The 20793-nt window shown below is 36.3% G+C and overlaps 1 protein-coding gene across 23 annotated transcripts in view; it reads right to left on the bottom strand.

The window, feature by feature from the left end:
- The window catches only part of SORBS2 (sorbin and SH3 domain containing 2), a 248101-nt gene that overhangs the window by 179776 nt on the left and 47532 nt on the right, over positions 1-20793 (bottom strand). The gene's annotated exons all lie outside the window — the stretch shown is intronic.

Below are 20793 nucleotides of genomic sequence, written 5' to 3'. Positions count from 1 at the left end.
TCTTTTTTTAATGGAGCCTATTACCAATACGGTAACCAGGATTAACTTTTTTTTATTGCAAGTACCTCTCTGATCTCAATATCTGGTAGATAGTGTTCTCCCTTTCTTTTTCTTGGTTGCTGCTGAACACACCTACTTGCTGTATTTCAACAGGGAAGTTGTGGCCACCACGGGGCATTTGCAGAGGCAGTTCCTTCCTCTGTATAGAATATATCTCCCAAGGACTCCATAACACCCAACCAAAAAGAGGTGTGTACACCTATGTTCATAGCAGCACAATTCATAATAGCTAAAACCTGGAAGCAACCCAGGTGCCCAACAACAGATGAGTGGCTGAGAAAGCTGTGGTATATATACACAATGGAATACTATGCAGCTATCAAGAACAATGAACCCACCTTCTCTGACCCATCTTTGACAGAGCTAGAAGGAATTATGTTAAGTGAGCTAAGTCAGAAAGATAAAGATGAGTATGGGATGATCCCACTCATCAACAGAAGTTGAGGAAGAAGATCTGAAAGGGAAACTAAAAGCAGGACCTGACCAAATTGTAAGTAGGGCACCAAAGTAAAAACCCTGTGGTGAGGGGTAGACATGCAGCTTCCTGGGCCAGTGGGGGGTGGGAGTGGGCGGGAGGGATGGGTCACAGTCTTTTGGTGGTGGGAATGGTGTTTATGTACACTCCTAGTAAAATGTAGTCATATAAATCACTAGTTAATTAATACGAGAGGGGGAAAATTAACTATGTCTCGAAGTTCTTCAAAACACAAACTGAATCTTTTCAATATATAGGCTGTGTAATTGATATGCAGACGCTCTCAAAAGCCTAGACCAAGTAGATCAGAAGCAACCAATAGCACAGCTATATACAAGATACTGGGTACTGTACAGCAAACCCTAACAAAAGGACTTTTCAGAGTCAACCCAATTACCAAATAATGTGATGATAACATTAACTATCGATTGTCTTTTGGAACCCTAAGACAGCAGGAACCTCACATCTCCACTATAGAGCCTCTACTTCCCCCAGTCCTGGAACCATTGGATAGGGCCCACTTTCCCGTATGCCTCTCCCAATCCATATCAAATAATATTGCATCCGCTGATCACAACCTAACCAACACAACAATTGCCACCTCAACATGCTTCACCTCAGATTGTGTCCAGAGACTTCACGTGTGGAATGACAACCCTTCAACTTCATTACTCGGGTGAGACCTTTCCTTTCATAGTATACTCTAATTTCATCTCAGGTGGTTCACTTTCTAACAAAGTCCCAAAACCTAGATATACACCAGTTTCTGTGAGAGAGAGCATATGTTCACACGTATCCGTAAACTACTACAAAATATATACCTGAAAGCAGAAGTACACTAGAGTTTGCAGTGAGTACCCCCCCTAACACTTCCTCTCCACTATTCCAAGCTTTGGGTCTATGATTGCTCAACAATTTGTTTGGCTTAGTATGTTAACTCTCTTTTCAGTCACCAGGTTCCAGATGTCATCAGGATGCCGGCAAGGCTCCCCTTGACTGAAGACCCCACCAATGTGTCCTGGAGCTCAGCTTCCCCAGAGACCCACCCTACTAGGGAAAGAGAGAGGCAGACTGGGAGTATGGACCGACCAGTCAACGTCCATGTTCAGCGGGGAAGCAATTACAGAAGCCAGACCTTCCACCTTCTGCAACCCACAATGACCCTGGGTCCATGCTCCTTGAGGGATAGAGAATGGGAAAGCTATCAGGGGAGGAGGTAGGAAATGGAGATTGGGTGGTGGGAATTGTGTGGAATTGTACCCCTCCTACCCTATGGTTTTGTTAGTTAATCCTTTCTTAAATAAAAAAATAAATAAATTAAAAAAAAAGAATATATCTCCTTTTAGTTATGTGAGTAATGTCTCACCTCCTTCAAGCTCTTCCTTCAATATGCTCTCCAGATTTCTTTTGCCCTGTTGCATTTTTAGAGCACTCTCTTACTTTCTTACCTACAAGATAACTTCTTGTCATGTTTATCTTTTGTTGTCTATTTCTTTCCATGGGAATGCAAACTTTGTTGGGGGACAGAACTTTTTATCAGTGTTGTTTATTGTTATGTTCCTAGTACCCAGAACATTGTTTCACTCTTAGAAGGTACTTGAACTCTATCTACATGAGAGAATGATTCTATTATTTCTAGGGTGTTGAGGATGTCACTCTTTCTATGTTTAGAAATGATGCAGGTCTTAGGATATGCAAAAAAAAAAACCCTGCAGGAATATAACAACTTCTTGTTTAAAAATAGAAGGTAGAAATTACAACTATTTATGTCTAATGTAAGGAAAGCAACTCTCAAGTAAGTAGGTGGAGAGTAGATTGCTTCTTCCTCACTAATAACATATATTATCGAGATCTCCTGTCCTTTCAGAGATGAGAGTAATAGCCTTCATTTAGTATATCTGGGGACAGAATCAGGTTTGTCTTTGTGTTGAATTTGAGGAGAGAAGTCTTTCTCTAGGTTGAGCCACTTAATTATACGATGTGGGATATTAAATAAAAGTGAGTATATGAGCATTGCTATAGGAATTCATAACATTTCAAAATGTTGAAAGAATAAAACAGAACAACCAAGAAATGTGTTAAAGAGATGAATTTTCTAGGAAGTGAAATAATTTTCCCTTTTGTTGTTTTTAAAGAATGACAAAATTAAAATGATCTGGTGAGATTTAGCTGTGCTTTGAGTAAATGCCTCAAGAACTTATTGCAAAGATATATAGTCAAAGACAGATGGTGATATTTCAGATAGAAAGTTAATAATACAAATCTGCAGATTTTTAAATTGGAATTCTATTAATCTTGTGGTCTTATGTTCCTATTAGTCATTGCAAGGCTTACCACACTTTGTGAAATCCCATTTTGTAAAATATTAAAAATTCTCACTGAACTTGAGCAATCAGTCAAAGCTAGATGTTCAGCTTCTATAAACTACTCTCACCCTATTGAACACTTTGAGGTACCTATGTGACAAATTTCTGTTTTCTAATTGTAATTGATTCATTAAACTGATAGATATTCAAGAACAGTACATCCTTGGGAATTCCAACAGATATTTTTGACTTTGCTTTATTCAACATATTTTCATATGTTTCATTTTTCCCCTACCGAAGCACAAATTTCTTAGGTCAAGTTCAACTAATATCAGGAGTAACTAACTTATTGAATTGGAAGTGACTCATTTTTCACTTATCTTTTTAGTTCATTTGTTGATTACTATCTATGTTCAAACATGATAAAAGAATGAGAACAAGTAATAAAGCACATTTATACAGAAATGTGTTGTGACATTAATATTTTCTAGAACAGTACTTATCCCTGAAAAAGAAACAGTATAAAAGAGCTCAGCCACCTTTTACAAATAGGAACTAGTGAGGATACCAAAAACTTAAAATATGTAATGCAGTAATTACCACATTTCTTTCTTTTTTAATTGACTGTCAATGTACTTTTGGTTGAGAAAACACTGGCATCTTTAAAATACATTGGTTTTGTTGCCAGTTTTTAAAATGTGAATATAGGTAAAAGGAGTGAAAGGTAAAAACTATTATCAACCCTACTCTGATTAGTTAACTACCATACTATTAAGTCAGAAGAAGTTTTTTTCTAAATGATTCCTACTTCAGTTATATAATACAAATTAATAGATATAGTTCTAACCACAGACTTAAATCATACATGCACAAACCACATATGGTGGTCCATGGAGGAAATACATCTTTCATGTTGCAATTATGAATTTCTTTGAAATGTAGTTCAAAGTAAGGAAGAAAACTCTAAACATTTTCTTTGACTTTTAACTCCTTACATACCTCAAAGCAAACATCTGCATTTTGTCAAAATACTCAAATTCATAGCTTCAATCAATAAAGTCTTTATCCATTGAGAAATTTTGTTTCAATATCCCTCTGTTACACTTTTCCTTGAGTATTTATCTTGAAAAGTTTTTACTCAAAGTTCAAATAAATCTTTCCCCAAAGTCACACTCGCTTTCCATAAATCATTTCAGAAATCATACTCCTTAAATATTTAAACAGGAGCAAATACAACAACAAACTATGTATTTCAAGGAGAATTTTTATGTGCCAATACTGCTAGCTATCACTTTAAATATGTGTGCCTAAGATACAAAGGCCATAACATGAGTTCATCTGTGCTTGGTGAGTGAATGTTCATGGTGATATCTAATATATTCATTTTTGGAGGCACCGTACCTATATCCCTTTTTTCTTCTTCACTCTCAGCTGCTGAGAGTATCTCATTCTAGATTCAGTGCAATGTCTCTTCTGACTCCTATCCCAATAAATTAATCTTCTAGGGGATTTCACTAAATTCCAAATCGAAATGTCTGTATCACTGACACCAGATACTCAAAACTGAGAGTCAGCTCTCATTACCTTCTGCAGTTTTCTTTCATAACTCATAATTTTTTATTTGTTTATTTATTTAAGAAAGGAGACATTAACAAAAATCATAGGATGGGGGGGGTACAACTCCACACAATTCCTGCCACCCAATCTCCATATCCCATCCTCTCCCCAATAGCTTTCCTTTTCTCTATCCCTCTGGGAGCATGGACTTAACATAATTCCTTCTAGCTCTGTCCAAGATGGGTCAGAGAAGGTGGGTTCATTGTTCTTGATAGCTGCATAGTATTCCATTGTGTATATATACCACAGCTTTCTCAGCCACTCATCTGTTGTTGGGCACCTGGGTTGCTTCCAGGTTTTAGCTATTATGAATTGTGCTGCTATGAACATAGGTGTACACACCTCTTTCTGGTTGGGTGTTATGGAGTCCTTGGGGTATATCCCCAGGAGAGGAATTACTGGGTCATATGGAAGGTCCATGTCTAGCCTTGTGAGAGTTTTCCAGACTGCTCTCCAGAGAGGCTGGACCAATTTACATTCCCACCAGCAGTGCAGAAGGGTTCCTCTGTCCCCACAGCCTCTCCAGCATTTGTTGCTGCTGTCTTTTTTGATGTATGCCATTCTCACAGGAGTGAGGTGGTATGTCAATGTTGTCTTTATTTGCATTTCTCTGACAATCAGTGACCTGGAGCAGTTTTTCACATGTTTTTTTAGCCTTTTGGATCTCCTCTGAAGTGAATGTTCTGTTCATATCCTCTGCCCATTTATGGGTGGGATCATTTCCTTTTTTGTGCTAAGTTTGCTGAGCTCTTTGTGTATTTTGGTGATTAGCATAACTCATAATTTTAATTATGTAGCTACTAAGGAACTTCCATGAGGGTAAAAACTGTCCCCAGGGCCTGCCATAGAGGCAAGGACAAACTACCAAGTAGACTCTTTGAAATGCAATAATTATTGACTAAATGACATAAAGATCAATGATGTCATTAATGCTAAAAGTTTCAGAATACTGGTATATAGAATTTCATCATTTTAATCATACTAATCAGGTAAAAATCACATTTATTTTAATTAAAGTAATAATCCAAGGAGTAAGACCACTGTGCTGTCCCAGAATATGATTTCATGCCATATTTTTCGAAATTATTTTTCACATCATAGCCTGCTACACTTAGTACTTGGCTGTGTGCTTATATTTAGGAAGACAGATTTTACATATGAATTATAAAAGGATAGTAGAAGTTTACGAATAAAACCAAGCTGCACTTCGCATGACTACAAATAACAACTTATAATGCCTGAAGCAATTTTATATTCTTTGATTCAATACCAACATAGGGTATTTTACATTGATTCTACAATTGTTTTTTAGGTTCATTTCACTTTAACATGTGAATCATAAGGAGTGTGCACTTGGACTATAGTAATGTTTATTTATTTAATTTTTTTTTTTTTTTGGTCACTGAGGCTTCTCATCTTCAAGCCTACTTTTTTTTTTTTTCCATTTTAGAAGGAGAGAGACAGAAACAGAGAGATACAGGGAGAGAGGGAAAGATACTATAACAGCAAAGCTTTCTCAAGTGCAGTTGGGTTGGGTTTGACCCTGGGAGGTGCAGATGACAAAGTAAGGGCACTATCCAGGTGAACTATCTTACCAACACTATAGCCAGTTGTTTTTTTTTAAAACTAAACCATGATCATTTACTTATAATCATCACATCAGTATAGCAGTGGCAGCAAGGCAGTTGATTGTGAGTATTGTCATTACTACATTAGAAGGAGAACCTGAAAAGAAAGGGTTTATTGAGATATATAAAGGAACTGATATTGCATCTCTTTCCACATCTAGTACTGAGAGACACCTCTTTTCTTTGTTGAATCTGGAAAAGATTGTCATCTCTACTTTTTAGCTAGCAAAAAAAACAGGGTTCTTGATGTCTAAGAGCATCCTCACTAAAATTACTTGTCCTGATTGAAACATGAAAAAAAAAGGGGGGTAGGTGTGGGTTACAGGTTGACCAAGCAATATGCCTATTCCAGCAGAGAAGTATTTACAGAAATCAGATCTACTTTTTTCAGCATCCCAAAAAGAATTTTGGCCCATATTCCCAGAGGGGGGATGTTAGAAGATAACCAAAGGGCCTGGCACCCCAGATAGACAAGGCATAGCCACTTTGTTCTGTGTTATCACAAGTTTCCTCATATGAGTGAGGAAGATTTTAAAGTTAGCACCAGGGAAGTGGGAAAAGAAAGGCCCCTTGAAGTTGTAATAGGTGTGGGTATGGCTTAGAAAGGAAGTGAAAACTAGGCCTTAGAAGTTTTTAAAAGTCTAAGGCCATACCACCCTGAACATGCTCGATCTCGTCTCATCTCGGAAGCTAAGCTGGGTTGGGCCTGGTTAGTACTTGGGTGGGAGAAGTTTACAAAAGTCAATCACCATTGCACACCCTCTCTTTCTCTATCTGTACATTGACATATATGTATTTGCTCTCGCTCTTTTGCTTGCTTACTTCCCACATGTCCTCCAGTATGAGTGCCCTCTCTTTTCCCAAATAAATGTTAAAATTCAAGAAAAAAAAAAGAAAAGAGAGTAATAGCATGACATTTTCATAGATAAGAGGGTTAGGTATAATTTTTTTTCTAGTAAATCTGTCTTCAAGGAATTAAATGGGACATGAATGGACACAAAGAGTGGTCAAGACATGACTGAGTGGTGGAGGAGGATCTAGGTGGGGGGGGGGTTAAAGTGCTATGTGAAAAACTAAAAAATGTTATATATGTACCAATTACTATATTTGACTGTCAACTGTATTCCATTAACACCCCCCCCCAAAAGAAGCCGTGACTGAGGAATCCTAGTTAATGTTATAGTGGACTTTTTTTTTTTAAACTAGGGCCAAAGATAAATCTGAAGATAGTGGAAGATAACTCAGCAGATAGAGAGTACAGAGTTTGCATGCCTGAGGCTCCTGGTTCAATCCCTTATACTGCATGTACTGGAGTGACGCTCTTGATTCTCTCTTTTCTTTTTCTTTTCAAAAGTTTTATTTAATTATTTATTTTATTTGATGGAGTAGAAAGAAATTGAGAGGGAGGGATAGAGAGGGAATGTGAAACAGAGACACAACTGCAGCACTGCTTCACCACTCCTGAAGCTTCACCTCCTACAGGTGGTGACCAGGGGCTTGAGCCTGGGTCCTTGTGCATGGTAATACATGCATTTAACCAGGTGCATCACCATCTGCTCCCCTTCCTCTTTCTCTCATTAAATTCTATAAATCTCATGTGAAATAAATAAGAATAAATCTATAGAAAATGTGTGGTTGGGCAGAATCAGTGAATGAAGACTAAGTTAGATGAAATAAAAATTGAATGGTCATTTCAGGTCCTGATCTTGTGAAACTAATTGTTTTACCCTTTGGAAGACAGAAGATTGGAAGATGAAAGATCATAACTTTGGGAAGTTGTGGGAAATGGGCCCACTGTCTGGAAAGTCCAGACCATTGTTTCTAGGAGAGTCTGAGCAGGTAGATCCCAAGTTCTCCCCCTTCGTGGGTAGAGACTACGACGGGTCCCTCCTGACCCCTTGAACTAATGACGGATGGCTTCTCCAGATGGGGGCTTCCTTTCTGTACATGCCACTCTGTCCCCTTAAAACAAAGGCCATGAATTACTGTGTATTGTGTATGGCCGACTTGAAAATTGCCTCAAATGCTGTGATCTTACTCAACTGCTCCCTTCCCCCTCTATCTTGAAGTGCCTATAATTTACCCCCAGAGAAAATTGCATTGTTGAGCTCATGACCAATCCTTGTGGGGTAACTTTCCAGTTGTGATCAAATAGTTTGTAGGTCAAGAATTAACTATGCATTGTGTTTGGGTTAATGATTACCTCAGTTTTCTTTCTGGGCTATGGGTATATCTACTTGCTTGAATCCCCCTAGTAAGTGAGTTGCCCCTCTGAGGCCTCTCCCATAGCTGGATGAGTCTGGCGTGATTCTCTTCTCTCTGCACATCACCCCCGACACACAGGGCCACCTCAGATCTCTCAGGGGGCCGCTCTGACCTTCATCACCAGTGGCCAGGAAGGCAGAACACCCAGAGTGAGCCCGCAAGAAGTACTGATATTGGGATTCTCAGATGTTCACATAAGAGGTTTACCAGAAACTTGAAAATGTAAGCCAGGAGCTCATAAGAGGAATCAGTTATAGAGAGAGATTTTTGGTGCCAGCAGAGAGACTAGACAAGGGGGCAGACCTATGGGAATGACTTTAATGTCAGGCAGGGAAAAAAAAAGAAAGAAAGAAAAAAGTGGTACCTATAAGTGAAATTTAGGATAAAAGTGTTTGAAGGAAAAAAATTCTGTGGTGTAACATAAAGAAGAGAATTTTTAGTGAAAGCCAGGAAATCAGCAGTATATAATAGCAGCAATTAGAAGTTTTTTTTTCTAATATTTTTCCTAAACATAATTTATTAATCATATTTATAACATTTTGTTTATAACTATAGAAACAATTACATGAGCTATTTCAGTGTTATCTCTGTTACTAGAATTTCACAATTTCTCTCAATTTGCTTATTTATTTTATGGATAGATTTTGTACACTTCTAGGAACTTTATTAGTAACAATGAAAATACCTTAGAATTTTGTAAGTTTATAAAGTTCATAAATTGCATAAAGTTCCTTGAAACCAAAATTAAAAAAAAGAACTAAACACTAATCATTATTTGTTAAAACTTAAAAAGACAGTGATATCCACAGCTTTTTCCACTTAAGTATACTAGAATGAATTTATGAATAAATGTTCTCAAAACTAAGCACTGATTTCCATCAAATGGTGACGAAAAATCAGTAGGTTTTCTGCATGTTATCAAAGAAGTGTCAAGTGTAAAAAATTAAGGTATGTTGTTGTTAGTATAACTTTTGAATAAATTAAAATTCAAAAGTATATTAATAAGTTACAAAGTGACATCTTTATATTAACTACAGGTGGTCCTCACCTCTACTGTATCATGTTACCTTAGAAATCATGCATACTGAACTGTATCTTTGCTTTTCATGGTCCTATGGCAAGTGTGAGAATTGCCTTTATGTTATGGAATAACTTTCTACATGCTAATTGCATTGATTATCTTAAAACAGGAATGATTTATTCTCAATCTATTATTTTCTAATTGATATTAAAGAGGTAAAATAAAAATATCCTAATTTCTGTTAGATTTGACCCCCGCTATATATTTTTTTCCTCCAGTGTTATTGCTAGGGTTTGGTGCCTACACTATGAATCTACTGCTCCTGGAGGCCATTTTTTCCCTTTTGTTGGCCTTGTTGTTTATCATTGTTGTTGTTACTATTATTGTAGTTATTGCTGTCGTCATTGTTGGATAGGACAGAGAGAAATGGAGAGAGGAGGGGAAGACAGAGCAAGGGAGAGAAAGATAGACACCTGCAGACCTGCTTCACAGCTCGTGAGGCAACTCCCCCTCTGCAGGTAGGGAGCTGGGGGCTTCAACCAGTATCCTTAAGCTGGTCCTTGTGCTTTGTGCTACTTGCGCTTAACCTGCTGCACTATAGCCGCCCCCCCCAATATAAATTCTTAAGCATAATTATATATTTTTAAAAAAATATTTATTTTATTTATTCCCTTTTGTTGCCCTTGTTTTATTGTTGTAGTTATTATTATTGTTGTTGTCGTTGTTGGATAGGACAGAGAGAAATGGAGAGAGGAGGGGAAGACAGAGAGGAGGAGAGAAATAGACACCTGCAGACCTGCTTCACCGCCTGTGAAGCGACTCCCCTGCAGGTGGGGAGCTGGGGTTCGAACCGGGATCGCCGGTCCTTGGGCTTCGCGCCACCTGCGCTTAACCCGCTGCGCTACAGCCCGACTCCCAATTATAGATGTTTTAACAGCTTTAACAACAAATGTATCTAGTAAGTCAAAGAATTATATGCAACAAAGATAAGCATTACAAAAATAATCTTGAGTGTAGGCTTACAGTAAATAATTGTTGGCTGAAGAATTAAATTAATTTTTTCCTTAAATCATCATTTAAAGAAGCTTTGAGACCTATGCAAAAATAGGGAAATACAGGCCAAATATTGTGTCACCTGGTACATTGTTTTCTTATGGTAAATGCTCAGAAATTCTGGGCTGCTCTCAGTAAAAAAATACTATTATCTCTCAATATTTGCAATAAAAGTATATCTAAATGCTGTTCTGTGGATAAAATTTATCTTAAATTTAAGCCAAGAAGACAGTGGTAAAAACTTTTTTAAAAAGAATAATGTAACAAATTCAGGTATCTGCCATTTATTTTTAAATATAAAATATGATGAATTGAGCTAAATCTATTCACAACTCTATGATTAAAATACCTCCAGGGACCAGAGTGCGAGCATGCATTCTACCATGCACAAGGACCCAGGTTTAAGCCCCTGGCACCCAGCTGCAGGAGAGAAGATTCCTGAGTGATTAAGTAGTTCTCTGGGTATCTCTCTAAGTGTATGTTTCTCTACAGCTATTTCATACACATATATTATTATTTAGTATCATTTTTCTAGTGACTTAGTAGTGGTTTATAAGATAATAGTAGTATAGTTTCAATTGTAGGTTTTTGGTTTTTTTAAGTTTATTTTTGAATTTGTTTATTCTCTTTTGTTACCCTTGTTCTTTATTATTGTTGTTTATGATATCATCGTTGTTGGATAGGACAGAGAGAATTGGAGAAAGGAGGGGAAGACAGAGAGGGGGACAGAAAGATAGACATTTGCTGACCTGCTTCAAAGTTTGTGAAGCGACTCCCCTGCAGGTGGGGAGCCGGGACTCGAACCGAGATCCTTAAGCTGGTCCTTGAGCTTTGCATCACGTGAACTTAACCTGCTGCGCTACCGCTACTGCCTGACTCCCATTTTTAGGTTTCTAATAGGTTCTTTTTTTAAGTTTAAAGCAGTTAATTTCTGTGTCTGGTGGTATTTAACTAGAAAAAGTTGTTTTGATTTAAAGGATTTTCTTTTTTTTTTTTTTTTGCTTTAAAATTATTTTATAGTCAGAGTGTAAAGTTTTAAATTGTCACTCATATTATCTGTGACAATTAAAGGATTCTAAGGGAAAAAATGAATCAATATAATAGAGATCCTTTTGACAATATTTTTTACTCATTGAATATGAAATTACTTCAGACATTAAGTCATTATCTGCATTGACTTAAAATATTATTTTGTTTCATTAGTAACTTCCTAATTTCTTTTCTTCTGATTTGTAGGTCAAATCATTCTTCTTAAATATAAGCTTAGTTCTTAAATGTTTAAAGCTATAGCACTCACTAAAAATACAGAACAGTTTTTTCTCAAGTGTTCTTACACATATACTATTATTTTGTCATCTAGAAAAAAAAGATGCATGTGAATATATAAAATTATGATGTAGACCCAAAAGATTGCTGACCTCCAGGGCTTTTTTGTTTAAGATCAATACTCCAAGTGGAAAGAACATTGTGAAGCCAAGAATCTCACTGCAATCAAGCTTTTTATCATAGCACAAAATTATCACTTTGTTTGCAGACAAGTTTATACAAGCTGTGATTGTTAAGCTCATACCATGTGAGACAAAACAACAACAACAAAAAACCTTAAGTACCAGTTCTGACTTAAATCTGAACACGAAGTATATTCATTAATTTTTAAAGCACAAATGCTCAACCACAAACCAAAGTGAAATATATTTTGCAATGAATACTAGTAATCATAGTAATAGTTTATGAAACTAGCTTTCACTGTTCTTTCAGAAAACTCATCTAACCCCTACTGAATTTACCTTTCATTCCGTTTTTATTCTTTCATTGTTTTTTTTAAAGATATGCATCACAAGTTACAGTCTTCTGTGAGGTCAGTATAAAATTTAGAAACTTGTTTACAGTTAGTTTTACTCTGTTTTGAATAAAAAAAGCCATAGCTGATATGAAATAATACAATAATTTAATTTTACATAAGAAAAGCAATATGACTTATCATTTAAACTCTTCTACGAAGAGGTAACTCTTAAACTGTTTATTTCTCCCATAAATTAGCATAATACTATTCCGTACTGTCAGGAACAATGACCACTTTCTGCTTCAAAATGAGGTCTGAATCACTTAGGTCAACATCCAAAACCCTTCTTGAATTAACATTAACCTTCTTTCTTTCCAACACTTCCTTGCTGAGTTCTCCAGTAGAGGTTCACTGATGTGATCCATTTACAGCTGTTCACATGAAGGCCACCGAGTTGCTAGGTCATATCTTCTAACACATTGATTTATGGGTACCACAAGGATGTGGTTTCAAATCTAACTGCATATTTAGATAGCTATATTTGTTTATGGGTAGTTTTCCAGTCTTAATTATGGTCTTTAGCTACAGTATAAAAAACTTTTAAAAATGAATATTTTTACAGGAAAAAAAGTGTGGAATAGAAAATATTTGTGCTCTATAGATCAAAACTACGTATGTTAACTCTATTAAGTTGTACACTCACCAAGTTCATATAAAATGTGTCCATATATAATATTCATGGGTGTTTTTAGCACTAAGAATTTGGTCTAAAAGTTGAGTATGAAACAGTTTGAAAATATTTAAATGGTCAGTTCAGAGGAACACAAAACTTCTGATACTATTTGTAGCTAAATTTGAAACCAACCAAATTTCTTAGCTTTTCAAAATTAAATGCAAGCAGTACCACTGAGCTGAAATCAAGTCAAGAGCAGTGACTCCTCTAGAATTTAACCAATTCAAAGTTGTACTTGGACCAGGATATACAACAGATCAAAGTAACAAAATGCAGTGTTTTAAAAACACAAGTTGCACATTAAACTAAGTTTTATTTCCTTTTTAGCATCTAAATTTAATTTAGTAACAGATATTAGTGTACCCCTTTTTTTCTTTATTGGTTTACAGGGAAATACTGATTTGTAAGGCAGTTGTTAACACATGGGCACAATTTCTTGTCTTTCTGCGCCATCTGTATATCATTTCTACCACCAACTTATATCTTCCTCCGTCACTGTGCACTGAGTTCCTTATGAATACTCAACTACTACCTCTTGGTCAGCCCTCACCCAGTCCTTGGCCTTGCTACTTAGTTCAAGTTTACATACCCTGTGTTTCACTTTTTCCTCCTTATTTCTTAAGATCAACCCCAAAAAGAAATTATCTGGTATTTGTACTTCTCCTCTGACTTACCTCAATATAATTCCTTCAAGTTCCATCCAAAATGAGACAAAAGGGGAATCGGACAGTAGTGCGTGCAAGGCGTGTTAAGCGCACATGTGCCACAGAGTGCAAGGACGGGCATAAGGATCACCAAGTTCAAGCCCCGGGCTCTCCACCTGCAGGGGAGTCACTTCACAAGTGGTGAAGCAGGTCTGCAGGTGTCTCTCTTTCTCTCCCCCTCTCTGTCTTTCCCTCCTCCCTCCATTTCTCTCTGTCCTATCCAACAACAATAAAACATCAAGGGCAACAAAAGGGAATAAATAAATATTTTAAAAAACAAAATGAGGCAAAAGAAATGACTTTTGTCATTTTTTATAATTGAATAGTATTCCATTGTGTATCACACAATTTTATTAATCAGTCATCAATCACCAGACATCTTGGTTGTTTCCATGTCTGGGCTATTACATAAAGTGCCGACATTAGTGGTTTTTTTTAAAGTATTTAAAAAAAATCTTTATTTATTCATTGGATAGAGATAGCCATAAATTGAGAGGAGGAGGGGAGATAGACAGGGAGATAGACAGAGAGACACCTGCAGCACTGCTTCACCACTTGCAAAGCTTTCCCACTGCAGGTGGGGACTGGGGCTCGAACCCAGGTCTTTGTGCACTGTAATATGTGTGCTTAACCAGGTGTGCTACCACCTGGCCCCCAACATTAGTGTTTTTATTCTATATTCTCTAGTGCTGCATTGACCTTTCATGAGAGAATATCTTATTTTATTTAAGTGGTATCACATTATTATCATGACTTTCTGTAATACTGACAGGTTGTCCCAAATATCTTAATAATAACTTTTGATTCTTTACATCATTGGTACATTCATGTCATCCTCTGTAGTGCTCATCTCTCCTTAGTTCATAAATGTATATAATGGCATACTTTGTGTGGTCAAGCGGTAGCAGAGTGGGTTAAGCGCACATGGCACAAAGCGCAAGGATCAGAGTAAGGATCCCATTTGGAGTCCCCAGTTCCCCACCTGTAGAGGAGTCGCTTCACAGGTGATGAAGCAGGTCTGTAGGTGTCTCTCTTTCTCTTCCCCTGTCTTCCCTTCCTCTCTCCATTTCTCTCTGTGCTATCCAACAATGACAACATCAATAACAACAATAATAACTATAACAACAATTAAAAAGGGGAGGGGCAACAAAAGGGGGAAAAAGGCAAAAAAAAAGAGAAAAGAATGGCATATTTTGAAAGATATTGACAGGAGACTCACTCTATCATTTGTTATTTTCAGAAGATGTAAAAAGAATGATGTAGCAACTCTTAGATGTCTGACTCTCACCCCCAGCTATATGCTTTGCCAACACTGTGGACTTTACATTATACATCTTCTGCTAAATGTTATTATCTTGGTGCATTGTCTTATTCTCCTTTAAGTCAGTTAATCTACATTTGGCATAGTTCCTTGTACACAGTAAGTATGAGATTTGCTAATAAAACTCCAGATCTTTAATAGCCTTGATCAGTCATGTTTAAAGAAATGCACTATGTTCCTATACCTACTTTAAAAAGAACTGATTTCTTCCTTAAATTTTTAAAAATTATTTTTATTTATTTATTGGACAGAAAGATCCAGAAGTCAAGAAAGAAGGAGGTAATAGAAAGAAAGAGAGAGAGAGATCTGCAACACTGCTTTACCACTTGCAAAACTTTCTCTTTGCAGGTGAGGACCAGGGTCTCAAAATCCAGGTCCCTGCACATTGTAACATTTGCGTTCAACCAGGTGGGCCACAGCCTAGCCCCTGATTTCTCCCTTTTAACACTGCTCTCAGGACTTTTGAAGGCCACATTTAAGACTCTGAAACACTCAAAGAAACTAACAATAAAGAAAAAATTTGATCAGATTTAACTGAATCTGTTTCAAAAGAACAGAAAAGCGAGTAGAAGAACAATATGTGATTTATTTTTCTGAAAATTATACACGTTTATACTCTATCACAATAATAGTATATATAGTATAATACTCTATCAATATTTCCATTGACAGATTGAACATTCATAAACAAAATTAGTTTTCTTCTTGTGGAAAATAAGTAGGTGATATGACTATATTTAAAACTTAAAATGAATGCCTGGATCTTGGTTTTTAATACTTAGATTTGAATTCTTAAGTAAACAATTCCAATACCTTGGTTTATAATTCTTAAATAATAGGTACATTGAATAAAAGGCTAATCCTAGGACTAGTGAAGGAAACACACTAAGTGGGTTGAGTAACAGGGAAATAACTTTCACTGATAGAACTATGCCAAAAACTTTAGGAACTCACTGAAAGAAAGACCAATAGCTAAGGGTGGAAAAATTTCAAGAAGAAAATAAGTAATAAGTGTTGGATTAGAATCCTAAGTATAAAATAAATACCCTTTTGTCCATACTGATCTAAGAAATGATTGAATTTAGATAGGAGAGAAGATAGATGCCTCTAATGTACCAAACTTCAAAGAATTTGTCTAGATATTCTATCAGCAGAAGAAATGTAATTTTCTAGTCCTTAAGTGTGGTCTCTATAGCGCTATTTCCTCTGAGAGAGGACAGAATGGAAAAACAGAGAAAGAGTAACATTGCAGTGCTGAAATTTGATTAACCTTAACAGTGATACCTCAGCATGAAAGTATTTAGTCTTTGTATGATGTGATGAGACTGGTATTTTATCTCTGTGGTCTCCCTCCCTCAAACCTATAACTCCAGTCTAATCATGAAAAAAATATCATCCAGATTCCGATAGGAAAATATTGTACTATATACTTGACCAGTATTCCTCAAACCTTTCAAAGCTACTAAAAACAAGAGGAAGACCTGGACACTGAGCTAGCATAATGGATATGCAAAAGACTTTCACGCTTGAGACTCTGAAGACCCAGGTTCCATTTCTGGCACCATCATAAGCTAGAGTTGAGCAGTGGTTAAGTATCTCTCTCTCTCTTTCTGTATTTCTGACTCATTAAATAAATAAATAAATAATTTTAATAGGAAGACTGACTGTGATAGTCAAGAGAAGTCCAAGGAAATATGACCAGATGTAATATAATATTTTGGATAGAATCTTGGAACAGAATTAAGACATTATGCAAAAATTAAGGAAATTCATGAAAACTATGAAAGTTATCTTTTAATCTCTCAATCTATGCATTTTTACCCTTTTCCTTTCCTATTTTATTATAGATGGTTGCTGTTTTCAAAAGTGTTGGACTCTTATTTCTTGATGTGCTTAGTAAGAACCTTGTAGGATGGCTCTAAATTTATTTCTTTAGCATTCTGTTGGAAAAACTTACTCTCCTCTGTGCATGACATTAGTTTTAGGATGTCAAAATCAGATGCACTGATAATTGCTGCACAATGGTGAAGTCATTGTTAAAATGCAGTTGTTACACAGGATCTCCAAGTTTTGCTATTAGCATTTTGGAGACTTCTTAGTACAAGATCAAATATAGTCTATTTTGAAACTAGTATGCTAAAATGATAGCATAACTTTAATAAAAAGTCTACTTTATTAAATACGAATGCGGTCATAAAGCTTCTAAATGAAAATTGATGGTGATTTTGTAATGAATAACTATAAATTTCACTAAGTTGATTCTGACTAAATCTTTCATGAATTAACAAATTTGTTCTCATAAAACTTGTTTCAATTAGGTTAGAAATTGCCCACTAGTAAAAAGATCCATCAAATCACACTTTCCTGGGTGGCTGAGCACCCATAGAAGACAAGAACCAGAATGATCTGTCTCAGGTTGGCTCAGGCAAGTTCATCTACAGCTACGTAGGTCCCATGACTGGTCATATTTCCTTTTCTTTTCTTTTTTAAAATTATATTTATTTATGTCCCTTTTGTTGCCCTTTTTTTTTTTTGCTGTTGTTGATCTCTTTGTTGGATAGGACAGAGAGAAATGGAGAGAGGAGGGGAAGACAGAGAGGAGGAGGAGAGAGAGATAGACACCTGCAGACCTGCTTCAGCACCTTTGAAGCTACTCCCCTGCAGGTGGGGAGCCGGAGGCTCGAACCTGGATCCTTACACTGGTCCTTGCACTTTGTGCCATGTGCACTTAACCACTGCACTACCACCCGACTCCCTACCGGTCATATTTTCATTGGAGAGTATTTACCATTTTTGGAACTCCAGTGGTCAAAATGTAGTCATTAATGTCTTTAATGAAAAAAATAATACCAAAAACTATTCAATGTCCAGCCAACACAAATTTACATGACCAACAAAAGAGTGAAATATTTTGAGTTCCTGAGCTTGATTATTTTTGTTTTAGATGTGACAGATTTACTGAACACAGCTTACAATTCCCTCTTCCTCTCTACCATCTCTGTCTGCATTCAATACACACACACACACACACACACACACACACACACTTTCACAACTTGGCCCAATGGACTGCTACACCCACATCAGCTCTAGGTCATCATGCTTCTCTGAAGGAAATTGACTGGTGACTACTCCTTTATTTTTAATATATTTTATACTATAGATGACAACACTGAACTTTTTAATGCTTACAATGTTCCTTAGGAGTATACTAGTTGACCAGGCCAGAAAGAAAAATTGGCAAGTTTATTATTTTTCAATATATTCAACACCACCTTTGGAGGACGAACAAAAAGCATACTGTCCAGTGTGTAGACCTGGACAAAATGTTACTGTTTGTTTCTCACAAGCAGAGATGTGTATTTAAGCAAAGAAAGGCATTCCATGACTCTCCTGGGACTTCCTCCCTTCAGCTGAATTATCCTAATATGTTCACACCACTATGGTTCCGACTGTGGTAGAAATAAAAATGCAGTCTTCTTTTTGCCAATGATCAAATTCCACAGCTTTAAGAATTCATATTAGGATTGAGCCTGGCATTAAAATTTCAGATGAGCGTTTTACTGGAGAAAAAAATGCTTACTCATGAAATTGCTGGAGATGACAAAATCAAGGATGCTCTTCTTTGACAGTCTATACTTATACAAGAATCCCCTTAAGTCACCAAAAATCACCTGATTTTGGATTATATTTCAAATTCAGGTTCTCTGACATTCATGAAACTTTTGGCAAAACACGGGCCAAGTTTTGAGCAAGGTTGGCTAGAATACTTCTTTCATGTGGAACCGGCGTGAAACTTAGTGGCTTTGGCTAGGTTTCACCTTGAGTTTCACATTCAAATGATCCAAAATTTCAGTGCAAAATCAAGGGCCAAAGAAAAATAAAGAGCACAAAAATAAATAAAATAGTGAAACCAGAGATGGAGGCAGGGAAGAGAATAATTGTCTACTGTTTTCTAAACTCTGGAGCCTTTTGACTCTGCAACTGAACTGCCTCTAGCAGTGCATCTGTGATCAGCAAAGCTAGATCAAGGCTTTCTGGTACTAAGTGGGAGGCTGTATCAGATGTCTAAAGGCAGTCAACGTTCGTGATCAAATAACTGGAAGATTAAAATTTTGTGCACATATCAGAGAATATCATGACTATCGTGCCCTTTCTAATGTAAGTTTTAATGGGATGGAAAATAATACTTAGGAAAAAAAATCTAGGTATTTTTTAAATTATTTATTTAAAATTTAGAGATCATATTGCTTCTGAATCTAAAGGGTCTTCTTCTCTCATGGCATTTTCCATAACTACACTCCTCGGAAGACTTGTTCAATAGCCACTTGCTTCCTAACTTCTTAGCAAGGTGCTGAGTACAGGGAGCAGACTGTGTCAGTTCTAAGGAGCCATAGTCCTTGACTGGGATTTATATGGTTGGTCTCTTAACCTTCAACAGAATGTTCAGAGACAGTTTGGCAGGCACTATCAAAGTCAGAATATGGCTGAGGGCTCTGAAAATGCCCTCTTCTGGGGATGGGGAAGACAAGGGTAACAAATATGATTTTCACACTCTTTTCTTGAATAAACATTCAGAGGATGATTGAATGACTGCCCATTTTAGTAATAATTTAAAAAAGTAAACTTCTAAAAGCAGACACATCACTAATTTCATTGAATTGACTAAGGAAGGATTTTATTTTTCTTTTCTTCTCATGTTTACTATTTTTTTTACATTTAATTTTTTTTTCTTCTTTGGTTTTTATTTTACCAAGAGATCACTCTGTATTTAAGATGCATGCTTTTTTTTGTATGTGGTCTGTGATACCAGTAAATTTTGGAAATAGGAATCTCTAAATTGCAAGCATTTTAGTTTCCATGCTAAAAAAGAAACAGACCGCAAGACATATATATATATATATATATATATATATATATATATATATTAATTACTTTGGAGGCATCAGAGCACTCAAGGAAGGGAGTCATAGAATAAATGCGCACTGTCATTTGCTCCCCTATATGGTAGAAAATCTTGTTGTAAAAGTCTTTTCTTTTTTTAATTTAGGGGGAGAGGATGACAAGAAAAAACTAAGACATCAGTGAGGAACACCATCAATTTGAAGGAAATAATATGAGAACACTATGCCTCCTCTAAGAAGAGAGAGAGATTTTACTCAACATAGTAAATATCCACAATCAAAGTACTTCAAAAGTGTTTGAAGTTAAAGTCCATAGATCAAAGTACTTTGCAAAATGTCAAGAACAAGCATAAGGAGGGGGGAGAAGGAACACACAGACTATAACCCAAAATATCATGTTGTCACATGAGAGAAACCTGCTGGCAAAAGACATTCAACTAAACTACAGAACACTCACACTCAATCACGTAAGAGTAATAGCAATATTAAAAATAGCAATAATTTAAACAAAAAAACTTCTAATCTCACACTAGCCATGAAGAAAGCAGCAATGAAAGAAAAAATTAAATAAAATAGAGTTAACTCATTGTCTTAAAAGAACAATTGCTAATATGTTTTCTTTACTCAGGTGATTATATATCTAACCTTAAAAAAATAAAAGAAATGCTCTTGGAAAGTTAAAAAAAAAAGCAAACAGTCTAAACAACAATAACAAAAATTATGATGTCTGAGAGGTTCTCCTAGGGCTGACAATGAAGCTTAATTAGTGTTGGCTGCAGATCTCAGTCACAGGCCAGTCTGCCTGGTAGGTCAACATTACAGAAGTCTAAGCAAAGTTTAAAATCCCAGTCCCTGCACCCCCCCCTCCCCATGTCCAGATGCCACTGCTATATTCTAGAACACAATATTTACCTGACAATCTT

The sequence above is a fragment of the Erinaceus europaeus genome, chromosome 2 (assembly GCF_950295315.1).
Source record: "Erinaceus europaeus chromosome 2, mEriEur2.1, whole genome shotgun sequence".
In the NCBI taxonomy this organism is placed as follows: domain Eukaryota; kingdom Metazoa; phylum Chordata; class Mammalia; order Eulipotyphla; family Erinaceidae; genus Erinaceus; species Erinaceus europaeus.
The sequence above is the reverse complement of the archived record's forward strand: the minus strand, read 5'-3'. Positions and strand labels throughout refer to the sequence as shown.